Source organism: Lagopus muta, chromosome Z (assembly GCF_023343835.1).
Source record: "Lagopus muta isolate bLagMut1 chromosome Z, bLagMut1 primary, whole genome shotgun sequence".
Classification (NCBI taxonomy): Eukaryota; Metazoa; Chordata; class Aves; order Galliformes; family Phasianidae; genus Lagopus; species Lagopus muta.
In genome coordinates, this window is record NC_064472.1 from 32,956,041 (window position 1) to 32,983,591 (window position 27,551).

Genomic DNA, 27,551 nt, shown 5'->3' on the forward strand with positions numbered 1-27,551 from the left:
CATCTGTGTTTCAACAAGGTAATCAGAAATCAGCTCACTTGCTGATGGACTTTTTGCCCACATGATGAGAATTATGTGTAATAAACAGGACTCATTACAATAACTGAGTGGTTACCCACATGATAATGTTACCTTTGTTTTATTAAAAAAACACCTCTCTGGGAGAGTTTTTCACAATGCACGTTAATCTGGTGGTACTACTGCTGTAGATCACACCAATCTGAAAAGCAATTTCAAATATTTTTGAACATCTTCATTAATTCTTAGCATATTGAGAAATTTTGTCAGATCAGCAAAACCATAACAATTCTAAACAAACACTACTACATTTCACCTTTTTAAAGGTATACTGTTGCTGTTAACTGCAGTATTGTCGACATTCCCCTCCCAAGAAGTACTCTGCAAATCACAATAAATGCTTTAAATATACAGATTTCTCTCAAACAAAAAAGCCAACCAGACAACATCACATCACTATTCTATAATTTTCTTTCTTTGTTTGTTTCTTTGTTTTCTTTCTTTCTTCTTTTTTCTACTCTGAAAAGAAACATTCTAGACAGATGATTACAAATTAACTTTTGAACACTCCAATAACCATGATTACAATCATTCCCTCTGTCAATAAGTCTCTGGCTGGGCAGTGGAAAGACAGGCAAACTTGCCCATCCCCCACTGGATACAGAAGACAAATTCCTTCAGCAAACTTCAAGCACTACAGGTCAGGGAATACAGTGCACCTACAGAATAGCTCCATGGAAGTCCCTGGCACTTCAGCCATAAACAGCAGTGAACTCAAGTGTGCCTAAAGAAGTAAATACAGCTCTCTTCCCACTGTTTCCTTTTCTAGGCTGTTCTCTACCCTGCCTTCACAGATGGCCTGGAACAAGTGGATGAGGATGGAAATGGCTGCAGAAAGCTCCCTGTCTGGAAATGCTGATTTGGAGACTGAGTCTCAGATTTCCTCAGAAAATGAAGAAATCAGGAAATCCATCCATACAGTAACAACAGAAGCTACAACCTAAATCTTTATTTGACAAACATAAAATATGTACCTGTTGTTGTAGCTGCGTTAAAGTTCACAGAAACATTCAGATTCTTTTTTTAAGCAGAATAATATTTTCTACTAAGATGGAAGAACACAGGAGAAAAAAGAAATAGAACTTACTCATATCTGCCAAGTATTCTCCCACCATAAGCAAACACCAAAAGTAACATGTTGATTAGCAACATTTATCATTTCCCTTAAACCTGCTCATCACAGTTTAGTTTTATTGTACTGTTTCATAAACCAAAATAAACACTGACCCTGTACTTACAGCATTGTCTTCACAGATTGTTAGCAGAATTGCAGTGTGCAAATCTTCTATGTTGCACTATGTTTTAGTGTGCTGCAAGTTTTAACTTTTCTGCTCTGCCCCTCTGTTTCTACTGAAACAACTTTTGAGAATAGCAGCTAAGCATATAGAAAGGGGAATGGAGGGGGATCAGCTAAAGCACATGGATGTTTAAGGAACAGCAACAAGAGATAACACGCAAAAAATTCCAGCTTTCAATAGGACTGCAGCATGCAATGACCTTTAGAAAAGCCTGATTTTTAAAAGCTCCAGTCTGCTTTTTACTAGATTTTGTAAGGAAGGAGGAATTAATAAGACAAGGTTTTGGGGCAGTGAAAAACATTTCTTTGTTTGGCTGTTAGAGCTCCCAGACAATTTTTCTGCACAGAACCCACACACAGAAATACGTTAATCTGAGAATTAAACTGATTAGTTATCATTGTCTAGGCACTTAAATACCAGAAATAAGATCACACTGTTCCCAAACAGACTCTGTTAAAAGTGATGACAATTATAAGAAAATATGTTTTAGGTGATATTTCCTGCTATCTCTGCAGGTGCTTTACAGAGGAAATAAAAGGGAGTGGATTCTGTTATGTTCCTAAGACCGCTTGTAAAAGCATTTATTAAAGTGAGAAACTACTAATACACTTTAAACCAGGCAATCAGCACCACTAAAATGTTTGCTTAACATCTACTCTTTCTAAGCCATCCCTTAGGTGTCTTTTCCCTTCTGAAATAAACCCAAGATGCCTCTCTGACACTCAGAAGTGGAAAGTGACATGACAGAAATCAATTACAACTCTGTTAGACGTTATCCCTTTCCAGAACTCTCCACTGCACAGTCATCACCTCCTCTGCACTTCATTGCTCAACACTGTTGGGCAGGAGGGCAAGGGCTGAAGGACAATTACACCACAAATTACTCTTTAATTTGAGCTGTAGCAGACATCGCTATAAAAGCCCCCAGAACCCATACAGAACCAAGGCCCCGTAGTGACACAGTCCTGCACCCAGCTCAGAAGAGTTTTACATTTGCCAAGCAGAAAACTGATGATTCTAAGACTTCAGGAGCACAGGCAGCCCTGCTGTGTTCAATCTTGAGTGCTCTCTTGTGTTGGGCTTGCCTGGGTTGGATTTGGTTTGTTGTTTCTTTTTAGAACACAAGGATGTTGTCACCTTTGCCATTTAAAAATGGCCAACAGAGCAACAAGCAGAAGTAGTGCAGACAGAGTTATAAGGATGGAACATATGTGAGTGGAGAGAAAGGAGAAGAGCAATTAAAAAACAAAGAGAAAGGAGAAAATGGACAGTGGGATCTGAAATACTAAGGGCACTTCTAGACATCCAGTGGCAACAGGGTAAGCAAAATTCCCTAGGCAGTGCTAAAGCATGAAGAGGTGTCACGGGCGGGGAAAACTCCTTCTTCCAGGGAGAAATAAAAGCTTCAGTATTGCTTTCAGGATACTGCTCTGCAGTCCTCTGAAAGTAAGAAACCATGAACACATGGTTGAAAGCAGACACCTTGAGAAAAAACTACTCCAGTCCTTCTCTGCATATGGAGCAAAGTCTTTCTCCTCATCTTCCACAGCTCAGAAATACAAACATGCTCTGCAGATATGCTCACATGAAATTTCTCTTCTTCACGCAGTTAAATGTGTATTTAACTTGGGATTTACAAGGTTTATGTCTGCTTGTTTCAACCACAAAGTGCAACACTGAAATGATTTATTTCCTAGCAATGTAAGGATTAGGATCAGATGTCATGAGGTAAACATTCATTGAAGGCAACCGGATTGTAAATGCTCATCACAGCATAATTAGTAACATTTCTTTAAACTATGGACCAGAAGAAGAGTTCAAATGAATGCTTCTACTGAATACTGTAAATATTGCTATTTGTAAACTGCCCAAGCATCACAGTAATTCGTAGGGAGGATAACGTCCCTTAGTACTGTATCTCTGAAATTTTTCTTAAACAAAACTGGGTGTCAGTATATAAACAGCGTTTTACAATCATTTACTCTGAATTTTCTCTTTTTTGTGATTGTATCCTCTTCACTTTCACTGAGTGTTCTGGGGACTTATTTCTGACATAAAAGTTTGCGAAAAAAACTAGTTAAATGTTAAATGGCAGCACTCTGGGAATGGGTTCCCAGAATGTAGCCATCAGCAACAGAGCATTGTAGGTCAAATATTATTAGGTCATGAGGAGATGCAATGGCATGCAGGTTGATTTTCTGAAGCTTAGCTATTTTTGGCCACATTAATGTGCCTTTTTCAGTTGAGTCTGGAAAAGTTCCCCTATTTACACAGCATACATACACATTTTATAAAGAGCATTTCTACCTTTTCAGCCAAATTAGTAATAAAGAAAGAATAAACTACGCATACAGAGTCTTGAGAAGTTTTAAATCTTTTTTTATTTTCACTCATATAGTGCCTTTCTTCCTAAAGTCATGGAGCTTTTCACAAATAACATGCATATTCATAACACTGAAATGCTGATACATCTTGTTGAGACTGTGATTTCTTTTGATGCACACAGGGATGACGTTAAATTTTAACAGAGGACTTTGACCTGTTCAAAGAGTACTATTGGATTTTCCAGGCAAGTTGAGGGAATATAGTTTCAATAAACAGGGACAAGATGATTATGAACACATACTCCGGGCCTCCATATTTAGAGACAACGGAACCACCTCGGTTGCTTTGAGAGTCCTCCTTGCCATGATGTCATTCATGTATGTCAGAAGACTAATGGTCAAAGAGTGGATCCTGCTGTGATTTCAAACAGCAGTCTCAGGAAGGACTGGGATTCAAAGACAGGAGCCCGGTTTTGAGATATCGGACTCCTTACTCAGGTGAAGATCCCATCATTTCAGCTGGGAATTTTGCCCACATAAGGTTTGTGAAGGACTTCATATTTAGTTAGATCGGAAAGCTATCCTTCCCCTTTAGGCTATGTTGTGAATGTTACAGCATATGCTGCACTGTAAACCAGAGTGAAATCTAAAATGGGCAATGTCATCAAAACTGGAATCTTAAACTCGAGACAGAGCAGACATGTATTAATTGATTATAAGAACTGAGATTTATTTGTAACATTTTTTAATGGGGCACACAGTATAACGATGGGGCTCTCTCCTTTAAAATAAGTGAAAAGTATGGATGCATACTTCAGTATACAAATCCAGGTGAAAAAAAAAAAGCCACTACTGATTAGAGGCAGTTACTGAAAATGTTACGCTTTTCATTCAAAACGCCTCATTGTTGCAAATTCTGTAATTAACGGTTTTCAGAGCTTTGCCTTCTAGTTTGTGTAACTGAGACTTTTTACACTCGAACTGCAGGAACAAAATCTCCTAGAATGCTCAACTGCTTGTCTGCCTGACTTCACAGTAGAAAAATATTATTTTAAAAATTTAAGTTCTTAACTATGCTAAGACACTAAGACATTCTTATGTGTTAAAAGAAAGTTTTCAGATTGTAGTCTCATTTGAGAAAATCTCTAGGACATCTTCAACTATAATCATAATTGTATATAATGATATTCTCTATATGATTTAATCATATAATCATTTTCTCTTATTATTGTAAAATGAATTTTAAACTCTGTCTTTAAATTTATGTTTTAAATACTGCATTGTAAGTAAATTGTTTCTAAATCAATTTTGTCACTTTAGTAGCTCCACCAAAGTTTTCTTTAGTAATCCTTTTGATGTGATCAGAATTCGGCTCCTGTGGACTAGAAGTCAGATGCTGAGAGAGTCTCAGAAGGCTTTGAAAGCTAGTTTTACTTTATAATTCTATCTGGACAGAGAGATTTGTAACAACAAAGAATAAATAGGAAGATGTAACAAATGAATGCTAGATAATTTTTTGCATGTTTCTATCCTCCTCCTTCAGATGCAGTTTTATACTCTTTTTTTTACTAGCATTTTTCATACATGGAAATATGTATATGTCATGTACAGGTTTCTCACAGCTTTGCTGATAAATGGTCTTTTCCGTGCATCGTATGACTATTGCACATACTCAGAACTGTTCTGGCTATGAATAGTTTTGTTTATTTGCTTATTTTATTTATTTCTGCAGAAATTCCTGCCACCACAAAACATGCATTTTATCAAAGCAGAAATCTCTATGAACTGCAGTCAAGAGGAAGTGTTTGGTAACCATTTTTAGGAATAGTCACAAAAAGTCTTTTTTTTCTATAAACTCATTCTTCCTTCCTTTTTTCTTCATTTTTTTTTAATGATTTTCCTGTATCACTGCATATTAGCAGTAATACTGAATACTCATTTAAAAATATATATATGTCCATTTTATAATTATACACAAATTTCAAACTTCTTCATCCTCTCTTCCTTTCATCTGCTTTTATCATGTGTCAAATAGAATCTTGTGATAGTATTGCATTGCTACTCTGTTTAACATTTGTGTTTAGCATTTAAAAAGAAAGCAAAAAACTCAAAGTAAAAGAAAAAGTGAAAACCCTTAGAAACTTTTAAATTTCTAGTCTTTGATTAGTCAAAGTTATATCACTTGGTCTACGAGCCTAGCAGTGTCCTCAGTTCTCTGGCAGATTATAGCTGGTAGCTCATTAGACTGTTCTTCACATTAAATTACTGAAAAGGGTGATGTATTTATAATATAGCTTGCAATGCTATAAAATGGCTCATCAATCTGTTTTATTCATGGAAAAGTCCACATAAGGCCACTAGTCTGTTACTGGCAATAAACCTTGGGTGCATTTTCAAAAGACCTGCATATTAGATAGTGATTTATAGACCCTGTCCAAGAAATCAAACATGATACTAACAAGGCAAGGCATAACTCAGTTGACACTTCAAAAAGCAATGTAAATCCATAAGTCCACATCATGTGACTATGACCTACACAAAGAGAACAGAAGAATACCTCACCCTTAAGAATAACATGGACTTTAGGGTACACAGTGTCCAACGCACAGCCATTTTTATATCTCTTTCATTGGTGTTCTAGACTAGTTAATATTATTATCTGCTTGTCTTATTCGCATGTTATAATATCTGAAATATACACTGCTTGCATTGCATTGTCTGCCTTACTCATCTCATGATTACCTTAAAGGAGGATTTTTTGTATCTAGGAAGCATTTACACTTATGAACACTATACCATGATGAAGTCTTTGTTTTGGAATAATTGAAAAAGCCAGCCAGTTTGGCCTTTTTTTTTAATATAATTTTCAATCTAACAGATATGTTAAAAAATGTAATTTTAAATTATCAGCCTTTTTTCACTGAAAGAAGGTCTTTATGTTTTCTGGCAAGTTATTTAACAACAGTAGTACTGAAAACGTAAGGGCAAAAGGAACAGAAAAGCTCACTGTCCAAATTAGTAATTAGTACAACACTGTCCAAATTAGTACAACAAATAGAAACAAGTTAAAGATGGGAAAGCATAGATTCCTCTCAAGTATTAACCATCTTCCTGCTAGAGGGAATTTTTCTTATGCACAAGAACTCAAAGTTTTCTTTCATGCATAAACATCCCAGGCTGGATATGGCTCTGGGCAGCCTGGTCTAGTGGTTGGCAGCCCTGCCTATGGTGGGAGGGTTGAAACTGATTGCTCTTTGAAGTCCTTTACAACCCAGGCCATTCTATGGTTCTATGATTCTATGATTTTTCAGAATGCCATGTGATGTGCCGAAGTGACAAAATCTACAGTGGAAGTAATTGGAAATAACTCAGTTTCTTCATTCCGTGAAAGATTTAACCATGATTTTATTTGTATTTCAAATTGTTGAAAATTTCTTTGCACTTACTGAATGAAAAAAGGGAAAGAAACTGTAAATGAGGAGAGGCAGGACTCACATACACAATCCTATCAAATCCATAAACAAACAGTATCAAAAGAGGGGAACTATTTTCTGCCCATATCATGGCTTTACTGCAGTCACTAGGTTTTGATCAACCAGTGAAATAATTCAGGTGACAGTGAGCCTCTATGTCTCTCTGAAACATGTGTGTATTTTGTACAATACAGTAAGTATACATTTTTAGAACGAAGTGCCATATTAGCATGGTATTTTCTTTAAAAAATGTTGTCTAGAATGCACTTCTCAAAATCTACTGAGTCACTGCTGTTCAACATTATTTACGCTTTCAAAACTCACACGTTTCAGAAGTTACTTTAATGAGCAAAACCTGAAAAAAAAATTTGAAATGCTATTTTTACACAGAGAGGTGCTTTTCCCATTAATAACCTGCATGCTGCTTTTCAACAAGACAAAACTTCTCTGACTTGGTGATAGAGTGCTTCCATTTCATATAATATGTTTGAGTGACAACCTTTCAGTAGAAACATAGATAGAATTAGATAACTCATACTACAAAGCTAAATAAATCTCTATTACGATCTACTTCATTCCTTTGTAAATTGCATATAGCAAGAAACATATTTTCAAATTCAAGTAATAATTGGCAACTAGTAATGAAAATTTGAAAGTCTTAAAGCAATCACTACAACCTCTGTCTGCTCTTTTATCCATTCATCCTTTTGGAATTTCTTATTCTTGATTACAGTAATTTTCTGCCACAAGTAAAACACAGCCACTTCCTTTCATACATTATTCTTCCATTTCTTCTATATAGCATCTTATAAATTTTAGGTAATGAAGGAATATTGCTTGAGTTATTAGACAGTGGACCAATGGCACTGTATTTTCATAGAATCACAGAATCATAGAATGGCTTGCATTAGAGAGGGACCTTAAAGATCACTCAGTTCTGATATCCTGCCTCAGAGCACCCACTAGGTCAGGTTGCCCAGAGTCATATCCAGCGTGGCCTTGAACACTTCCATGCACAGGGAAACAACACTCAGGCAGGCATAAACTAGGAGGAACTTCAAACGTGTTTGAACTGTTGATGCTCAATGTATCCTCCAATTCATAATTCCAAAAGGTGAGAATTTTAAGACAGTATTTTAAATAAAAACAGAATGAATAATGATGATATTCAGTGTGAGTTTACTTTATAAACTTCCAGAGTGAAAAACAAGATCACTCACTGACCGAAGAAAGCATATCATCTGGTGATGTGTGCTACTAGAACACAGAGATATATTAGAATCAGGTTGAAGAAGGTAATTATAAACAGATAAAGGCTTTGCAAATCTTTTGTATCTTCACAGACACTAAACTGTGTTTGTTGTTTGCTGGAATCAAGCCTGTAACTCAGGTTAACCTTTTCCATAGGAAAAGCATTCCTTGCTGTTGAGTTTTCTGCTCACCGTAGAACAAGCACGAGTGTTAGGGTTGGGGACAGAAGAGGAAAGGTATTTAAAAGTTGGGAAATAATATCAGTGAAACAGTGAACACTTGTAAACACATTACATAATTATGCTGCAGTGTAATACATTGTAATGAAACAACAGAATACTTACAGCTAGCTCAAGTATTCCCAGAAATGTGGCCATGTTTTTCAATATACAGTATGCCTGGGTCATTTTACTATACCAACACAAATAATTACAGTCTTATTAAAATGTTCCTGCCTGTGATTAGGGTACAGTGGGCTTGGTTCCCGCTCCCCCCAGCAGATCTATAGGGAAAAAAAAGCCAGTGCCTTTTCTTTGTGAGAAGTAGCGGTGCATTTTTTTCTTACATGTTTCTTTAGACAGTTCTTGAATTCTTGAACGATTAAGTAGAATTAATGTCTCTTGAATGTTGAGGCACTGGTAAAAATCGAATTCTCTGTCATAGGGAATGTGGTGCAGAACTGCTACCATGGACCTCTGGAGGGAGAGACAGGAGCTGTTTCGGCAGGCTTCGGTTTCTCTCTGTTTATGTGAAACGGACATTGGCATATCTTGCCTGGACTTTTCCTGAGGGGTTCATACGGTAGGCAGGGTGGGGAATAGTTGTCTGAGCCATACCAAGGTCAGCCTGCTAGAGCTGACAGTTTCTGTCTCTGTACAAAGAAAAGAATCAATACTTTTGGACTACGGCTGTGCCCTCAGTGTAAAACAACAAACATGCAGCGTCTGACATGTTTCTAGGTGATTTGTGGCAGAACCTCTTGTCTGATCTGTATCCAGGAGCTGCTGTGTTACTGCTCTGTGCTTTTCTTCTCTCTCTCGCCCCCCCCAGCTCTGTGATGTCTAATACTTTACTCAGGTACAGAGGCGTGTGTTCTACCCTACAGCTACTTGTCACTCAATAAATCACACCTACAAGCACAGTCTGCACATAGTGATCTGGGCTTTAACAAAGGATCAGAGGGACAAAGTGCAGGCAAGATACTGTAATTATAACAAAAATAAAACATTCAGGGGGCTGTAGCAAAGATGTGGGCTCTCAGGTGCTAATAAAATGTTATTAGAATTGCAGTTTTGCTTCCAGACCGTGAAGTACCATTTTTAACAAATTTTCCTTGTTTATCCTCTTTTCAAGCTAAAATGCAAACTTTAGGGAGATGACCTATTTTGTGAAAGAAAAATCCTATTCTACTATGAATCACTGTCACCTATGGTCACTGTCAATATTTTATTCTTGACTTCTCCATCTGAATTTTTTGCATCACAAGATTTATCAGAACTTAAAGTTGGATCTAAAAGAAAAAAAAAAAACACAAAAAACAGCACTAACAAGATAGCTATTTGAACATAATTTGAAAACAGTGATTTGAACAGTCTTGAACTAACCTGGGCATATACAGTATGCATTTCTTTGGTCTGGCACGTATTATATAATCTATATGTAAAATATGTAGCTTGCATAGAAACATCTCCACAGTGAATCTTTAAAGTACACCATGGAAATTTGCTTTGAAAAGAGTTTTACACTAGGCCAGCTCTCCCAGCTATGTTACCATCAAGCAGTTAAACTGTTAGCCAGCTTGGAGATGATGGCAATGGACAGCATCATCCATCCCAAGCACATCAAATGCACTCATTCATGTTAACCTAGACATTTCAGTTTCAGTCAAGTCAAACACCTTCTAATGCAAGGTAACCGATTCACCACCATGGAGGATTCACACCACCCTTTTGCAACTCAGTGATGGGAAGGATTGGGTTAGGATAGCTCAGGCTTCCTTCCTATTCGGACAGTAACAGGCAGACCAAATTTCCTCGACCATGTACTTCAACAGTAGGGGATCAATAATTGTGGTTCAACAGCATGGATCCACCAATCATCATACGAATGATTAAAACGTGTCTGTATGCACACCACTTTTCAGACTTTTCAAAGCTTCTATACTGGATTTAACGTCGGGAGATGAGGTCTGATTGGGAGGGAGGACAAGATAAGGGGACACAAAAAAGAAACACAGGTGAGGCAAAATTTCTAGCAAATAAATCTAATCTGTGCTGGTTTTGGAGAAGTGAGATCACTGCATCTGCCCTACGCATTGCTCACCTTGGCACTTTCCCACCATTTTGAACAGTGGCAAGCTTCCACACATTTCCTTTTGCTGGTCCTCATTAAATCAGCAAGCAAGTCACTATTCATGGAAAGAAGGAGCAGCTTTGCTTGCATATTTTAATGAACAAAGACTTGCTTAAGCACAGTCATTACAAATGAAAGACATGTTGATGAGCTTGCAAAGGGTCAGCACTTTCTGATTGGGAACAACTGACCTTCTGGCCATACCATACTTACTGATTTCTCCCACTGAGGAAAGCAAAGGCCTATCACACTTGCCTGCCCACACAGAACAAAAATGATGTCACCGTCCCAAAACACCAATATTTTCTTGAAGCACCTACTATTAGTGACCTTAAGACCACCCCTGAATAAACAGAAGGGAAAAAAAAAAAATACACCACAGAAAACAACGTTAGAAACTTAACAACAGTCCTAAATCTGCTGAACATTTACTGCTGGCCTGAATAACTCCAGATGGTCCAAAGAGACTATCACTATTTGATCCTTTAACTTAATACTCAAAACCACAATTAGAACCCTGAATGTCAAAAGCTTAATGATTTGCTTACTCTTCAAAATTCTGGCTAACAGGCTACACACTATGACCCTTTCAACAACGAATCCAATTCTTTCCTCAGGCTTTGAGTCCATACACAATTGGATATGTCTACTGGGAAACAACTGCATTTGCCATATGGTTATCTGCCAAATAAACAAACAAAAGTAATCCAAAACAAGAATTCTCACATTCTTTTTTTCTAATTGTCACAAAATCCCTTGAAAGTCATGAAATATGCTACTCTACAAAGAGCATGTTGAAGTAGTCACACAGTGTTTTACACTGGAGAGGACAGAGCTCACCAGTTGCCAAACAAAATCTAGTAAAGGACTCTTATCTCTTGAGCTCTTTAAATATCAATGCATTTTTTTGTTTTTGTTTTTCACAAAGCCAACCTGAGCCAAAACAGAAAAAACAAATTTCCCACGGTTTGTCCAAACCATTTTTTGTTTTCCTAGGAGTCAAACAAACTTACAGGTTGAAATCACCAGTTCTCTCAGACTTCAAGTCACCCAATGTTCACCAATTGAAATTCAGCTGTAAGGGGAATGTGAAGTGATGCAGGTTTGGCACAGATATGTGCATCACAAAATGTGCAATAAACTGTGAAAGAACACTGTACAACACTTAAACTTCAAAGAGGCTTTACACTGGCTTTTCAACTCAGTGCATCACAAATGCTGAACTCACATTTCAAACAGCAGAAGACTAAACTGACACAATTTTCAGCAAACATAGGCACAAGCAAATGGAGTCATATCCAACTATTTCAAATTGTATGGTGTAAAATATAGCATTCTTTAATTTGTAACGTTTTTTCATGCATGTTGTTCTTGCATGTTTCATGCATGCTCTTCTTCTATAATGAGCACCAGTGATCTGTGATAGGCAATAACCCAAAACATAAAATCATGGATTACTGTAAATCTGCTTCCAGATCCACTCTAATTGTTCTGCTCTATCTCTGATATCTAACTACAAAAAATGCAAAGACTGTCAGATTTTAGTGAAAGCATCTTGGTTCCATAAGAAAGGGAAGGATTAGAAGGTATTTATGCTTAAGTCAATTGTGAATTATTCTTAATTCAACTCATCCCCATCTGCTTCAGTCCTTTTTACCATTCCAACAGCCTAAGAAAATATTTTTCCACTTAACACTACCCTCCAAATTTATATATTACTGGCATTACTGGATGACAGGCACTCTATATAACTTTAAAACTACAAGGGCTGCTCTGAAAATAACGCCTCCTATTTTATTATGTTGTTCCACAACATCAGAGGCAGATTTTGGTGATTCTGCAGTTGAGGCCAAACCTTTCCACTAATGTTACATTACATTTTGCTGCTGTGCAACAGACGGCAGCAGAGAGGCACTCTGGCACAATGGCATCTGACACAGAAGTGCATATGAAGCAAAGATGTGGAACTGAAACCTTCCATGCAGAAAAAAATGGCACCTGTTGACATCCATAGATGCTCCCTGAACATTAATGGAGACCTAACAGTGAAAGTGAGCACAGTGAGGTGCCAGGTGATGTGTTTCAGTATTGGTGACAGCAACAGTTGGTCATCTCTTCTGGTGCATGTTTCAATGGGCATGGCATGCAGACTCTTGTTTATCACTGGTGAAAACGCATAGCTAATGGTAGTGACTGTTGAAAAAGAGTGTTTTGTAACTGAGAATTTGCTGTAACAAATAGTGCTATTGTGTTAATTGTATCTGTAGTAGTTTGCATGGAAGTAAACAAGAGGCACTTTCAGATAGAGGATACTTTCAGATCGACCTACGTATTTTAAAAGAACTGCTTCATAAAAGAGAGGAAGTATGCATTTAAACAAATTGCATAATGTATGGCAAGTTATAGTTCACATTTCTTTAATTGCTTTGCTATCCTTTTACAAGATCCATCATCATTTCACAACTTTCCCACTACTGTACCCAATTATGTAATTTTCATGCAGCACACTCTTAACATCATGCTTTTCGCCAACTAGCTATAGGATTTATCTTGTACCTTGTTTTTGTACATCTAAGCTTCAGTTCAGCAGTTTTAAAAATATATTTAACTTTTTAAATCTAGGTAACTGCATAGATCTCAAGAATCTAAGCATTCACATTATGGATGCTTGGGTATACTAAAGACCTTAGTATCCTGGCTGAGTAATGCTTCACAAAACACAACTATATGTTTGTATTCTTAGCTTGTGGAAAACATAATTATTATAGATTGATTGTATCATTTGGTAACCTTTTAACTGCTATGGATTTCACTTCACCTTGTAATCTACTTCAGGGATATATTATTCTGCTCTTTAGAATTAGGAGTTTCACATATCTTTTACATATTTATTTTTCTTTTATTGAATTTTCTCTGACTTGATTTTAAGACATACATTATCTCTTTATAGTGTTCTTGGACACTCATATCATGAGACATACTTTTGCTCTTGGGCTCTTATATCCACACGTTACCCTAATTTCTTCTCATCTTCAATTCTCTGCTTTCTTTCCTTCCAGTAGTTTTGGCAACCCCCTTTTTTTTTTTTTTTTTTTTTTTTTTTTTTTTTTTTTTGTACTGGTTGCTGAAAATCTCTCTCTCTCTCTCTCTCTCTCCCTCTTTCTCTCCAGCCCTCATTGATGTGGTACACTCACTGATTTGTACACCATGGCATAGGAATGTATATCTTATTATCTGTATCTCTATGTGTGTTCAGCATGAAGAGTATTGTTTAACGGATCTCAGAGAGAGAAAATAATTATATATATGACATTAACTGATTATTTGTGAGTTTATGTATGATATTGGTAGTCTTTCTGCAAAAAAAGATAGGTTAGCAAACTAGGTAATGAAATGTGACATGTTTTTATAATGTCATTGGCTCCCTATTTTTTGGGTCTTCCAAAACAAGAAGACTGCTCAAACACATTTTCAGAAGTGATTTTTCCCTAGGCCTGCTTATTTTAAAGTGAAAAGCTCCTCAAAACTGCACATTAAATGTGCCAGTATTTCCTAAACCATTCATAATACACTTTTATAATCCTTAAATTGTGAAATTTATACAGGTAAAAAGTATAGCTAAAATTTAAAATTTTAAAGACAATTTGGACTGAGAATTTCCAGTCTAAATAACAGACACTTGTATAGGGTCACAGAGACAGTAAGTCAGATAATCTATCTGGTCTTCAGAGTACACATGAACAGCACAGAAGCAACCTGTCACAGACTTCCCCGTCATCAGATCTTGAGTCTTGTTAAATTGTCACAACCAGACAACAAAAAGCCTGTTGTTATCACCCCCCCTCCCCCCCCCCAAAAAAAGAGGAAGAAAGAAAAAAAGAAAAAAGATCTATTTCAAAAATCAAACCTTTTAAAAGCTATTTTATCTGAGTTAAAAAGCTTTGTTTACATTTGTCCAATGCGGTAAAGATCATCAGCTTGGGAGGTTATAAGTGATTACTGCTCCTTTAAGAAACATAACAACATAACTTGCAGTATGCAAGTACGAGAAGGCTAGAGAGCTGTGAAGAAACTTCTTGCAGAAATTATCAAAAGGACTTGTAAAGAACTTGCCATCCCACGTAATTTTATCCAGGTTATGAGTTTATAGTCAAAGAAACCAACAAGTAAAATGATTTTATCCTACTAAATTTTGGTACTGTCATTACTAGGAGGTTAGGTCATACTGTGGTCATTACAGCTAGCTCTGCACTGCCCCAAGCCAAGTCAGTGCCCTGCAGGGGATCTGATGACGGCAGCAGCTAGCCCAGGTGGACGTGCTACAGCAGCATGTCCTGCAGTAGGACGTCTTTCCAACAGGCCCAGTTCCCATGAGGTTGCTGGAAATATGGTGACTCAGCTAGGCACTGATCAGCAGCCCTGTGGGGACTTGCAGGAGCTCAGCAGCTGAATGGTGGAGCTTGCGCAGAAAGTGATATAATCATGTCTGTGACTGAGTGCATCTTTATCATGATTCACTCTTCCTAACTGAAGGCAGTTTGTGATCCACTTTGAAAGCAGTCACTACTCGCTGTCCTTCCTTTGAATTCTTTCCAGTCTCCAAATAATGAGTGCCACCAACCATCACTCTCCCTAGGGACCAGGGGCTGAGACACAGCTGCAGTGGCCCCTGTGAGCTTGCAGCTGTGTATTGTCACCCACCTGATCCAGGAGAGAAAACAACCTGTCTGCCTTGAAGTGCTGTCTACCACTCTGTCCTTGGTGGTGTTTAGAGTCAGAAAAGGCACATATTGATCCTTACTCCTGTGAATGTACAAAGAACCCTATCAGAAAATGTCAGCAGAATCTGCAGTTTGACAGTATATGCCACAAACAGGACTCATGACCTAAGGTGCAACAGACTGCCTTCTTCCAATGTACAAAAACATCTTTCATGCCTTAATATCTGTGAAAGGTAAAAGAATGAAAGCTTGTGCTGTCATTTCTGCAGAAGGGGATTAAAGTCTTCCAGTTGTTACTTAGCATCTTTGACAGACCATTTTCAAAAAGGGAAAGACAACAATGTACTCCCTATGTTTGTAACTAAAATGTAGAAGAGTCTGACAGCAAGATGTAGGCCATAAAAATAATCCAAGTGAATATGCAACAACTGTTGTAATAGCTATATACATCTATATAGCTACACATACATATATATACATTTAAGCGGAATATAACTTGCTTACTACTGCAGGACATAAAAGTTAGTTTTGTGCTATTTACAGTGTACCTTTGATTAGAATTTGGATAGAGCTACTGTTGCTAGAATATGTTGGAATATGCTTTAATATTGTTGACATTTCTCATGTTGGACAGACTGCAATGTAAATATACATTTTGCTACTGCTAGAAATATAGTTCTGATAGATTATCAGATTTTAAATTGATTGTAACCGAGAGCAGTCCCTCCCAAAATGAGTTGATTCTTCACAAGCATCTGAATGAAAAGTAGATGACAGTGGATCAGAAAAACTTGACCTAGTGGCTTATGGTATAGGCCTTTCTCTCCAACCCCTTCCATAATTTTCATACAAAGGAAAATATCTCAGACTGTTCTGAGGCAGTTAGAATTAGTCATGGTATCCACATGCTGAGATTTTAAAAGACTTTCAGAAAATCAGCTACTCATAAACCACATTTCACATTTTTAGGTTATAACATAATTATGGGGTATCCAGTATTTCGTATATTAACTGGGTTGATTTATAAAGTGAGTTAATATTACCTGATAAAGGATGGCAGAGAACAAGATACAAAGTAAACACTAAGCCACAGAGTTCACTTTCTCAACCCCTAAAGGCAAATATTTTAAAAGAAAATATAAACTTCCATCTTATCTTCCCATGTTACACTTAAGTTAAGAAATGCCTTATTGCTCATAAGCGGTCTTCATATGCCATTTTGTCTACAGGAGTCTCTCTGGTTTTGCCTACAATCATAATGATTTGATCCTATTTTCTTATGCCATGTTACAGTATTTGCTTCCACTGGTACAGAGTCAGGTACCCAGTAGAAACATTTCTCATAGATCTCATAGCAGATCAATAGCTTTTAGCTTGAACAAAAGAAACACAGCACCCTCACACTAATATTGACCACCTACATAAGCATCCAAAGAGGGACATGTAATTGAGTCTCTCACAACCGAACTGTGTTACCATCTCTTTAATTTCTTTCAATACCTGTGTGGTTGGCCTTCAGCATGCCACTAGAAATCTCAGAATAATGTGCAGTGCAAAACAGAACCTGAATCAAGAAAATGAAATTTTAGCTCCTTTCATTATTGGCACTGATGGCACATAATGGCACTCATCGTTATTGTTGATGTTTGGTATGGAGATTTACCTTACTTGCAACATCCCACTCTGAGATCTCCTCACTGTAAGATTCATTCTCTGTACAGTGGCCAGACTCCTGCTCCACAGCTGGAACTTCTATGCACCAATTCAATACAAATAACAAATACAGTCATACTCTGGAATAAGTTTATAGAAAGGTAGACTTATTTCTATGCTAGTGTCCCCAGTTAGGTAGCCAGGTAATGGGATCTTGCAATGGCATTTGTTTCTTATTCTGCTCTTCACATTTTTAGAGTCTTTTAACTCCTCCTTGTTACTTCTTGTACAAGGTAGAAAAGAGCAGGAAGAGTATGGGATGGCTTCTACAGCTATACAAGTGAATGCAGCATTAAAGAATTTAGCTTCACCCTATGGCCCTCTGCCTTAATCTTTGATCTTGTTTCATCTGCTTATCCAATGTATCTTACCTGGTAATCTATGAAAATAAATACATAAATAAAAAGTATTCTACTTCAGAATCAATAAAATAAGCAACACAAAATAAAATGGAAAACAAACAAACAAACAAAAAAACAACAATAAAACCAAACTATGTTCCCTCACCTGCATTGTACTTTTTCAAGAATGTTTACATAATTCCATCTTCAAAGTCAGACATTTGCAAAATTTAGCATCTATCACCTACCTCTGAAATGCAAAATCACATGCAGAATCCTTTCAGCTACCTACGTTATGATCCCAAAAGCATGCCTTAGCAGTAAGGCACATCCTGTGATATTTAATCTCCAGCACTGACTGCAAAAACAGAAAATATTTTCTTCTGAAGGCTCCATCACAGCTTAGATGTGTCTTTCCCTTTCCTGACAGCAACCTGCAAGTTCATGAGAGACTTGGAGCGAGGGCAGTTATCACCCACTGTGTGGCAGAGTGGCAGGCATTACTGAAGACAGTTGTTTGTGGTACACGTCCTTCCTGGCCCCCTGAAATCTCCTTTCTAGACAACAGAGCACACATACATATGTGAGAAGCTGTATCTAAGTACCTTGAGTAGCATACCATTTAATGATGTACATCTACTTAACTATGAAAATATATGGAAAACGGAAAAGAGGGACAAAGGTAGATGCAAGGGAATGAAAGTGACTGCTGTGGACAAAGAATGGAGTAGAGGAAAATAACTATAAATTTTTCCCTCATAAGTGCTATGTTTAATATAATTTCTTCCAACTCTTAGCAGTGACATCTACTAGTGATATCTATCCAATTACTTATATTATGATATATATAACAGATATAACCAAAATGAAAAACCTCAGATTATGCAAAACACTTTGCCAATGACACTTCTCTCCTGTCCATGCAGTTCTGGTTTTCTGTGATACATCTCAGGCCCAAGTGATATATTTCTGTTTTGGTAAAGGCAGAAAAATATCTGACTTGACTGATTTCTAGAAAATAGATCAAATCTAACTGGGATCTATCTGTGTAATTCAGCAGAGATTGTGAAAAATGTTTGCTTAGTATCCCTGTCATGTGCAAGTCCTTTAAAAAAAAATCTAGATATGATATATTTGTACTTTTATTGTAATTGTAAAAAAAGCAAATACATTTTTCACAGATAATTTATCAGAAAAATGTCACCACCTGATTCATAAACCACAGTAATAACACATACATATACTCAACAGTTAGTAAGGATAGTGCTAAGAGAAAGGTCACTAATAAAAAATTGCTTCATTTAAGAAAAACCAGAGGCAGATGCAACAGCCTCTTCAAAATTAAACACTTAAATTTTCCACTCAGTTTTTTTTTATTAGTTAACAGTAAGTCAGACGTTTTTTGTTTCTCAGCACAGAATACATCTATATGTGCCATTTCACCTTGTCATATATGGTGTTCATTCTAAACTAGAATAAATTGAACATAATTGAAGGATAAGTCTAGGAATGCCTTCCACATTAGACACTAATTGCTCAGTTCATAATAATAATATTTGTAACTGAATTACAAAGGTCCTGTGCTACCTGTTGGTGCCATAGAAGGAAGCGTGCTTCAAAGCAGTTACCCAAAAGAAAATCAACACACTCAGCAGCAGAACATTGATTGAGAGGGTGTAACCAGGCACACAGACTATTAAAACAAAGATCTAGAAAAATGTGCCACCAAAATGGCGCTCAGAACATTTTTATTTATTTATTTATTTGTTTGTTTCCATAAAGGAAATTTAACCTTCTTGGCCTGTTTTTCAAAACTGGATTTCTGGAATGCCCCTGAAATTTGTGGAAGCCACAGGTGCCTAGCGCATTTGTAGAACTAGACCACATGTTACTCCATCAATTTTCATGCAAAAATTTAAGCCCCAATTTTTCCAATGTTCTGTCTGCAATTCAGACTGGTATAAGTGTTGGAGCCAAGCTCAGAGCAATTCTATGGACTTGCCAGTTGCTCAGATGAATGTATTTTAATTTCTAGTTTATTGTTTTTTTTGTTTTCTTTTTTTTTTTTGTTTTGTTTGTTTGTTTGTTTGTTTTCCCAGCACCAATGAATGCAGAATTCAAGGAAAGTTTCTCGCATAACTTAGCTACTGATTGATAGTAGCTAAACTCATGGTTTGTTTGAACACGAAGGAACACAGCTTTGGTTTACATAAGGAATATCTAATATCTAACTTGACAAGCAAGTGAAATATTTTTGTACCAAAACAGCATGAAGCAGTACTGCCCATAAACAGTGAGCTGCATTTATAATGAACTTTGCTGTGCTCTGAGAAAACAATATCTGGAGGGTATTTGTACTTAATGAGGCAGGGGACAATGGGTTAAAAGAACAAAATTCCCATAGTAGGGGAAAAATAAAAATTAAATTGAAACTGGGAGTAAAATGTATGGCTCCTTACACAGAAGTCAGAGCAACTTCCTTCAGAGTTCTACTATCTGAATTGACAAACAAAATCACCCTTATAGATGATAAATACATACAGAAATCTTCTACAATCACAATATTTCTGCTATTCCATCACAAATCTCACAGAACAGCTTTGCAAAACAAAGTATATTGAACTTAAATATGCACTTAATTTCTTTGCACAAAATAGGCTCAATTTATATCTCTGAACATTTTCGAGCTTAATATATGATTCCGAAGGATGAGATTTCTTGTTTATTCCTGAAACAGAGTCCAGGGTCTTTAAAATCATATTTTATAGGTATTAAAGGCAACTTGAACAGTTTGCATTTCACAGTGGCTAGCAGACTAATGTTTATATTAATTTAGTACAGATACCTTCTCCGCCCATTCTCAGGCTTGCTAGTTTTAACTGAGGTTGCTAAGTTTCAACAGTGTCTGCAAAACTGTGTTCACTTCATTGTTCATAATTTTGCTCTCTCCCACTCCTCCTCCACTCTTGTCATGGTTTAACCCAGTTATTTAAGTAATCTAAAACAAACACACACGGCTTGTTCCTCAGAAATATATATACTAGCCTAGGGGACAGAATGCTTTTATTTATTCATTTTCTGGTGACATTACCAAAGAACAGTTTCTTCACAGCTTCCAGCAGGATGTAAACAAACGTAGCTGATGCATGATAGGGATTAGGCAGAAGTGGCACTCCTATCAGGCCAAAGCATAAATTACAGAAGTTACAAGTGATACAAAAAAATCCTTTGGAAGGGATGGGGAGAGAACTCCAGTATCTCAGATACAGTATAAACAAACCAAAAGTCTTCATTTTGTTTTCTGTAGTTACATAGACAAAATACATGCCACAAGCACTGCTCCACAAGTAATGCCTCCTATTTTATTATGCTATACAATGAAAGGGTGGTATTGGCAGTAGAGGTTGAACTTTCCCACCAATATACCATTACATGTTGTCACCATGTGACAGATGGCAGCAGAGGGGCACTCGACACAATGGTGTCTGACATGGAAGTGCACATGAAGCAAAAATGTGGAATTGAATTTCTCCATGCAGAAAAAATGGCATTCACTGACATACGTCAACACTTGCTGAAAGTTTATGGAGACCAAACAGTAGATGTGAGCATAGTGAGGCAGGGGCTGTGCATTTCTGCTGAGGCAGCAGCAATATGAAAGACAAGCCACATTCCAGATGGCCGTGCAGACTGTTATGAGGGTGATGTGCAGGCTCTTGTTCATCACTGGTGAATATGCAGATGGTGGTGAATGTGTTGAAAAACAGTGTTTTTGTAACTGAGAATTTGCTGTATCAAATAGTGCTATTGTGCTTTCTGTATCTGTTGTAGTTTCCATGGAAATACATAGCAGGCATTACTTTTGGAGCAACCTACATACTGCAAAGATATTTAAAACATACTCAGGGTGAGATACGATCTATCTACAGTCAGTAAAGAAATCTCAGGAGGCAATATTTAATACTCTTTTCACTTATAAATAAGGAAAATATCTTGACTGTCCAAACCCAAACTTTTCACATTCAGTGATCTGTAGCTCAGCACAAGTAGCTGCATTGCAATCCCTTAACCTGACATGCACCAATTTTTCTTCTCACCCAGAATCTTCCCCAGCATAAAAAAAATGCTGAGCATCTCCAGGACTCAGGCCATATTCAGCCTGACTCCTTACAGGGCTCAGTTGTTAACTTCTTGACTCCCGCTCCCATTGGCTTTCCCCCACAGCTTTCCAGCACTCTGGAGAATACTCTGAAACCAGCCTAAGTTGGTTGGTAACCAGAGCATCTAGGCAGAAGGAAGCACTGATACAATATTTAGAATTCTGAATTTTAAAATAACTTGGGTAAAAGTTACGTTTATAGGGCTGTTTGTTATTGTTGGTTTTCCCCTTAATATTCGCACATTAGAATAAACAATGATTTCACCTACAGAGCATGCAATCCAAAGGAAAAGCAATGAAGGGTTTACATACAATGAAGTCTGGTGATCCTTACACTGGTATAATTTCTCATTAATATTATATAATTTCTCATCACTTGCTTGTTCCACTGCATCTTGTTTGGACACCATAAGACAAGATAACATAAGTGAATTATGTGAAAAGCATCTAATCTAGTGATTTAAAATACTTACAATTCCAGAAGAATCATTGACTTTTAAAAAAAGACTGTTTTCTGATTATTATTTTGGGGGCACTGACCCCGTCAAGGAAAGTGGAAAAATTAGTCAGGGATGCTAGCCTTAGGTCTATTAATACCTCAGGGCATCCACTGGAAATTAAAGTACTCTGTCCTCAAATGCCAAAGCACCCTCAGTTCCAAATGGGAGTTAAGCAAAGAAAACTGGAAGCTCACAAACAGGAAATGGAATAATGGAACAAAAGTTAACACTATTTCAGAACCTGGCCATTCTGTTTTCACAGAATGACAGAAAAAGTACATGAGGATTTACCCAAGCTCTCATCTGGTCAGAGAAAGAAATTCAAGCAATATTTTGCTGGTAAATGGCAGAATTTAAAGACAATGTGCAGCTGCACTACAGTGAGCAGTCTATCTGCTCTCTGGTACATACGCTGCAGCTAGCCATAGCAACAGGCTGTGCCTCCTACTGCAGTTAGATGACTGCAGTGCCGTTACAGATGCCAAAAGAAGTATTTGTGCAGAATCTCTAAGTTTTCAAAACTTTTGTATTTTGGAGATGCCATACTCACCATTTCCTACCACTTCTGCTTTCCAGATCATGAGATTGCCTACAAATTTATTCTAAAAACAAGGGAATTTGCACATAATGCCTGTCCAATTCAACTACATTTTGTAAAGCTAGTTTGGGAAGGTTAATTATCTTTTATGTTGGAAATGTGAAGGAGAAAACAATCGAGATATTTTATTTAATGTATCCCTTTTTTTCAGTTTGTGATCATCTACCTCCCTTTCTATTTGTAGCAACACTGAAATCCTGCACTGTGTAATTCCTGAGTTTAAAAAGCAGCTGATGCACAGATATGAAAATCTCATATGTGTGCCCCCTCTCCCTTTGACAGAACAAACTTAAACATTTCAAAAGGCTCTCCCTATACTGGTGATCCATTCATGTATTTGTGAATACCTCTGCCTTGGTCCGATTCCAAAGTTAGCAGATTGGTAGGTATAAAATGCAGATAACTCTGCTGACATTTCTAGGCAAAAGCTCTGTTTATAGGGTAGGCTATTCTGAAGCTGAGCAAAATCTTTCCTTCAAACTGTCCTTCGCTTCATTTATCATCATCAGGTGTGATCTTAAGCAAAACTTTATCAAAGCAACATTCCACTTTCCTGCATGCTGATTTTACAAAACTCACTCTCTGAATGTTGTTCTACATGATGTCATCACACTGTAACTCACTTCATTTACAGTATCTGTTTCACTTCTACTCACAAGCTAATATAACTCATTCCTTTTTTTTTTTTTTTAACTGCACACAGGCTGCTAGACACATGTGCATAGCAAATGGAATCTGAACTTAGCTTAACAGCCTCATTTATTCCTGATGGTTTAAATTATTTCATCACAATTAATGACACCCCCTCAGCTTCCTGTGCAGCGCTGCCAGATGTTCAGAGACCACAAAGCCACTCTCTTCTTTGACGGCTAGTGACAAGTCGTCCTCTGAAGGACGTTCCCTCAGTACACAGGCCGGATGACACCTCCACTGCTTAGCACCTCTCCACCTCCCTGGGTAACCATGGTGAGAGAAGGAGGAAGACATGAGAAACCAGCCCGTGCATTAGTAAGGACAAATTATGTGAAGCATTCTAGACTTGAAGGATCTCATCTCCTCCTACTGGAATTTCCAACCTGATTGTTTTATAAAAAGACATGCAACTGTTTGCCTTGACATTCAAGGTGTTAAGTTTTCTATGCTTCATTAAAAATAACCTATTCTTCCTTACAAGGGAAAAAAGAAAAAAAAAAAAAGAAGAAAAAAAAAAAAGGTGGGGGGCATAAAGCAAAAATACAAATTGCAGCCATGTGGGAAGTAAATCCTTACTTGGAATACTATCTCACTACTCCATCATCTTCAAAAGCAGAATGCAAAAAACCCTAAACCTTAGAATTGTTGTGCTCACATTCAGCTTGCTTTATTCTTATTTATCGCTGTTGTCTTCCTGTCCCTTGTAGTATTTCTCTCACAATACTTAGGTATTTTCTGGGACAGGAGGAATGCAGGCAATTTAAGTGAAAAAAAGTTGTGAGCATGGATATCATTTTGAAAATGAGACGATAGGTTCCGTCTCTAGAAAGAGGTGAGTGAAAAGTGTAACGAACGTGTAGCTCATGCAACTGCAAACCTGGATAAGAAAAAAGCAAGTGTCTTGCATTTTTTAAGATTAAAAAGTAAGCATCTATGCTCCTGAAATTCCATCCACTACTTCAAGCACATATGGCAGACATTCTATCGAGTTGTGTTTCTTTTTTTTTTTTTTTTTATTATTATTAATATTAAAAAAATGCTGATCCATGTGAAGGACTAAAGAGCTGTTCAGATTGCCAAAAGTGTAGTATTAAAACAGAAAGGCCACCTGCGTTAGCCCACCCGATAGGAAAGTCAGAAGCTGGAAAGTTTGTGTGTGTCTCTCTCTCTCTTTTTCTTCCCCTTTTTTTGTTAAACACATTTAAAGTAGGGAAAAATATAACCCACCAACACAAATTCGAGAGAGCAATGCCAGAAAAGATTTGTGCGTGAGTCTAGTTATGTGTGTGGCCACTCCAGAATTACTTCTGTTACAATAAAGATTAGTTCCTCACTTATGATGTTAAAAGCTACTTTGAAGGAAAGTTTCTTCAGAATTTTCCTAAAAATCCAGTAGCAAGACTGAAGGAAAGGCAGAGATGACACATCTGTCACAGGCTTGTTTTTTTCACTTATTTTTTAAGAAGTGTTTCACACAAAAGCAGTCAGATATTCCTTTAGTTACTCAATACAATCATTTCAGTATATGATCTGTAAGGTGCCAGATATATATATATATTTTTTTCTTTTTTCAGGAGGAGATGAGATTCATATACTCTGACAACAGAACTCCTGAGCAGTTTTAAACTTGAATTACCTTTTCCATACGTAGATGTGTTTAAGTTTATAAGCAAAATACACACACAAATAAACTTCAAATCCAACCCCCCTCCTCAAAAAACAAAACAAAACAAAACAAAACAAAACAAAACAAACAAACAAAGCACCAGAACTTTTAAAATGCATTGAGATTCATGGAGAGTCACATGGACTTCATTCTGTTGTCTCTTAATGTTTTATTGGGGGGAGTGGAGGAGCTGAATAAACTTTAAACTCTCATGTAGGGATGTATTGCCTGTGTGTCCCTGGCAGATGTGGAAAGGAGATGAAATGGGCAAGGGAGAATTGAATATCCCATCACTGCAGGTTTGTGAAGGGGAAAGAACACTGCAAAGATCTCACATCTGGCAATCATTTGTCAATAGCTGGAAAGAGAACGGCAGGAAACTTTCTGGCTCTTGTGGAAGATGAAAAGACAAAAACCATGTGTCACACATGCACAGTGCTGGTACAATGACTACTACATTTATTCTCCTTCCCTCCCCCCACCACCCCCCTTCTTTTTTTAAATTTAATGATCTTCAGATATACTTTACTCTTTGGTCAAAATCATGCAGTCACTTGAATTGTTAAACTGCAGTGTATGTACATTTTCCAAATAAACCCCAGGGCTGATGTTAGAAAATCAAAATCATTCAAGCATAGTCTGCCTGGTACTTTGGGCAGGAATCCTTGTGGTTTAGTCAATAAACAGAATCTAAATGAAAGACACCACAGTAACTAGACAGTAATGTTTTGAACAGTTTTAACCCAAAAAGGGAGAGAGTCAGAGAGACAGAGGCTGACCAAGCGGCCAGATACAATGCTACCAAGTCCATAGAGATCACTCTCCTGCATACCGCATTTGTGTTTGAACACAAGGTCACTTGCTGTTTCTTTAGAGACTATTTGTATTTAGAAGTACTCTTTTACTGATCTTCTGTAGTTCTGTGTTTGTGGTTTTCTTTTTCTTTGCTGTTTTTGTTTGTTTGTTTCTTTTATTTCCAGAGAGATTTTATTTACTTCCCAGAAAGATCTATTAAATAAAAATATAAGGATCACTTTGCACTGAGACACAACATACAATTTTACTGTCTAATTCACTAATGTAACATTGTGTAGTGAAAAATATTAGGGAAAGAGTCTACAGTCTACAAAAATTAAATAGGTCCATATTCACTGTTTAACTCATGTGACTGATGATCCTTCACAGCTTGCTTTCAATTCATTCTTCTGGTGCTTTTAAGGAGAAGCTGCTGCAACAGGAGCACATCTTGTCCCTGTGAATCCACAAGTAAGTGCTGCAGGTTGTTTAATCTGGCAAAATCACAGTAGCCTGCCAAATTATAACAGGAATAGTATCTCCTCCAAACAAGTCTGATCATGGTTAATTACAATGCAGACCAGAGAGCAGCCACAATTATTCATTATTACAGGAAGCACCTTATTTAAATGTTATGGAAATTTGCACTTGCACTCCAATATGCCTGGGAAAAAAAAAAAAAAAAAAAGGGAAAAACCCACTCACACAAGGAAGAACATTATAGCTCTGAAATATCACAAGATGCTGTGTATAGACTGAGAGTGAAATGCTGCCTTGATATTTACATCAAGACACCTCAACGGCAACATTTATCATATCCAATTGGCATTCAAAATTGCTTTCAAGTAATAATTACCAGCTTAATCACAGGATTTGTAAACATCATAGCAAAATAACTGGGAAAAAAAAAAAAAAAGCTAAAAAGCCCTATCTTTACAAAGATATAGATGGATAGGTAGAAATGTAGACAGATGGACAGACAGTGAGGTACTTGTACATATGCAGATATACTGTCTGTGAAGTATTGTACAGGTTGCACTATCCTTTATATTAAGGACAACTATTTCCTTTTTATATGCTCCACAGCACAATGAAGTTTCAAGTTCCAAAACTGCAAACAAGCAGAAAAGAGGGGGAGAAGAGCAGGGTTGCTTTAGGGCAGTCCATCGGTACCAGCACATCAGGAAGTCTCACTGGCATAAGCAAGTATTGCTGGGCACCAGAGGAGAACACGCTTCCACACCAATGGCAATTCTGCATAACAAAACACAGTGGCTGTGCGCCATGGGTACACAGCATCACTCATTTTTTTCATTTTTTTCATTTTTCCTCCTTTTTCTCCTTTTTTTTTTTTTTTTTCTGTGTGTGTGGGGGGTGGGGGGGAGGTTGTTTTTGTTTCTTTTTTTTGTTGTTGTGCATTCCATTTGTGTAACTGAAATTGTTGGAATGGAAACGTGGAGCAAATGAGCAAGGACATTAAATCAGGTATCTTTAATATCTTAGGGAGAATCTCCTATCAGAGAAACTGAAATCTGAGAAATTCAAAGCAAAAGGAAAAGAAGAATTAGAAAGAATATACCACACTGACA

General features: G+C 37.1%; 1 protein-coding gene and 1 long non-coding RNA gene across 10 annotated transcripts in view; one reads left to right on the forward strand and one right to left on the reverse strand.

Moving 5' to 3' along the window:
• Positions 1 to 27,551, reverse strand: part of BNC2 (basonuclin 2) — a 362,491-nt gene that overhangs the window by 187,975 nt on the left and 146,965 nt on the right. The gene's annotated exons all lie outside the window — the stretch shown is intronic.
• On the forward strand, positions 3,530 to 27,289 carry LOC125686575 (uncharacterized). Of its 2 annotated transcripts, XR_007373838.1 has the most exons (4): positions 3,530 to 4,241; positions 5,433 to 5,508; positions 26,353 to 26,433; positions 27,049 to 27,289. It is a non-coding gene; the product is annotated as an uncharacterized LOC125686575 (long non-coding RNA). The 2 variants fall into 2 exon arrangements; XR_007373837.1 differs by having other exon boundaries at positions 3,530 to 5,508.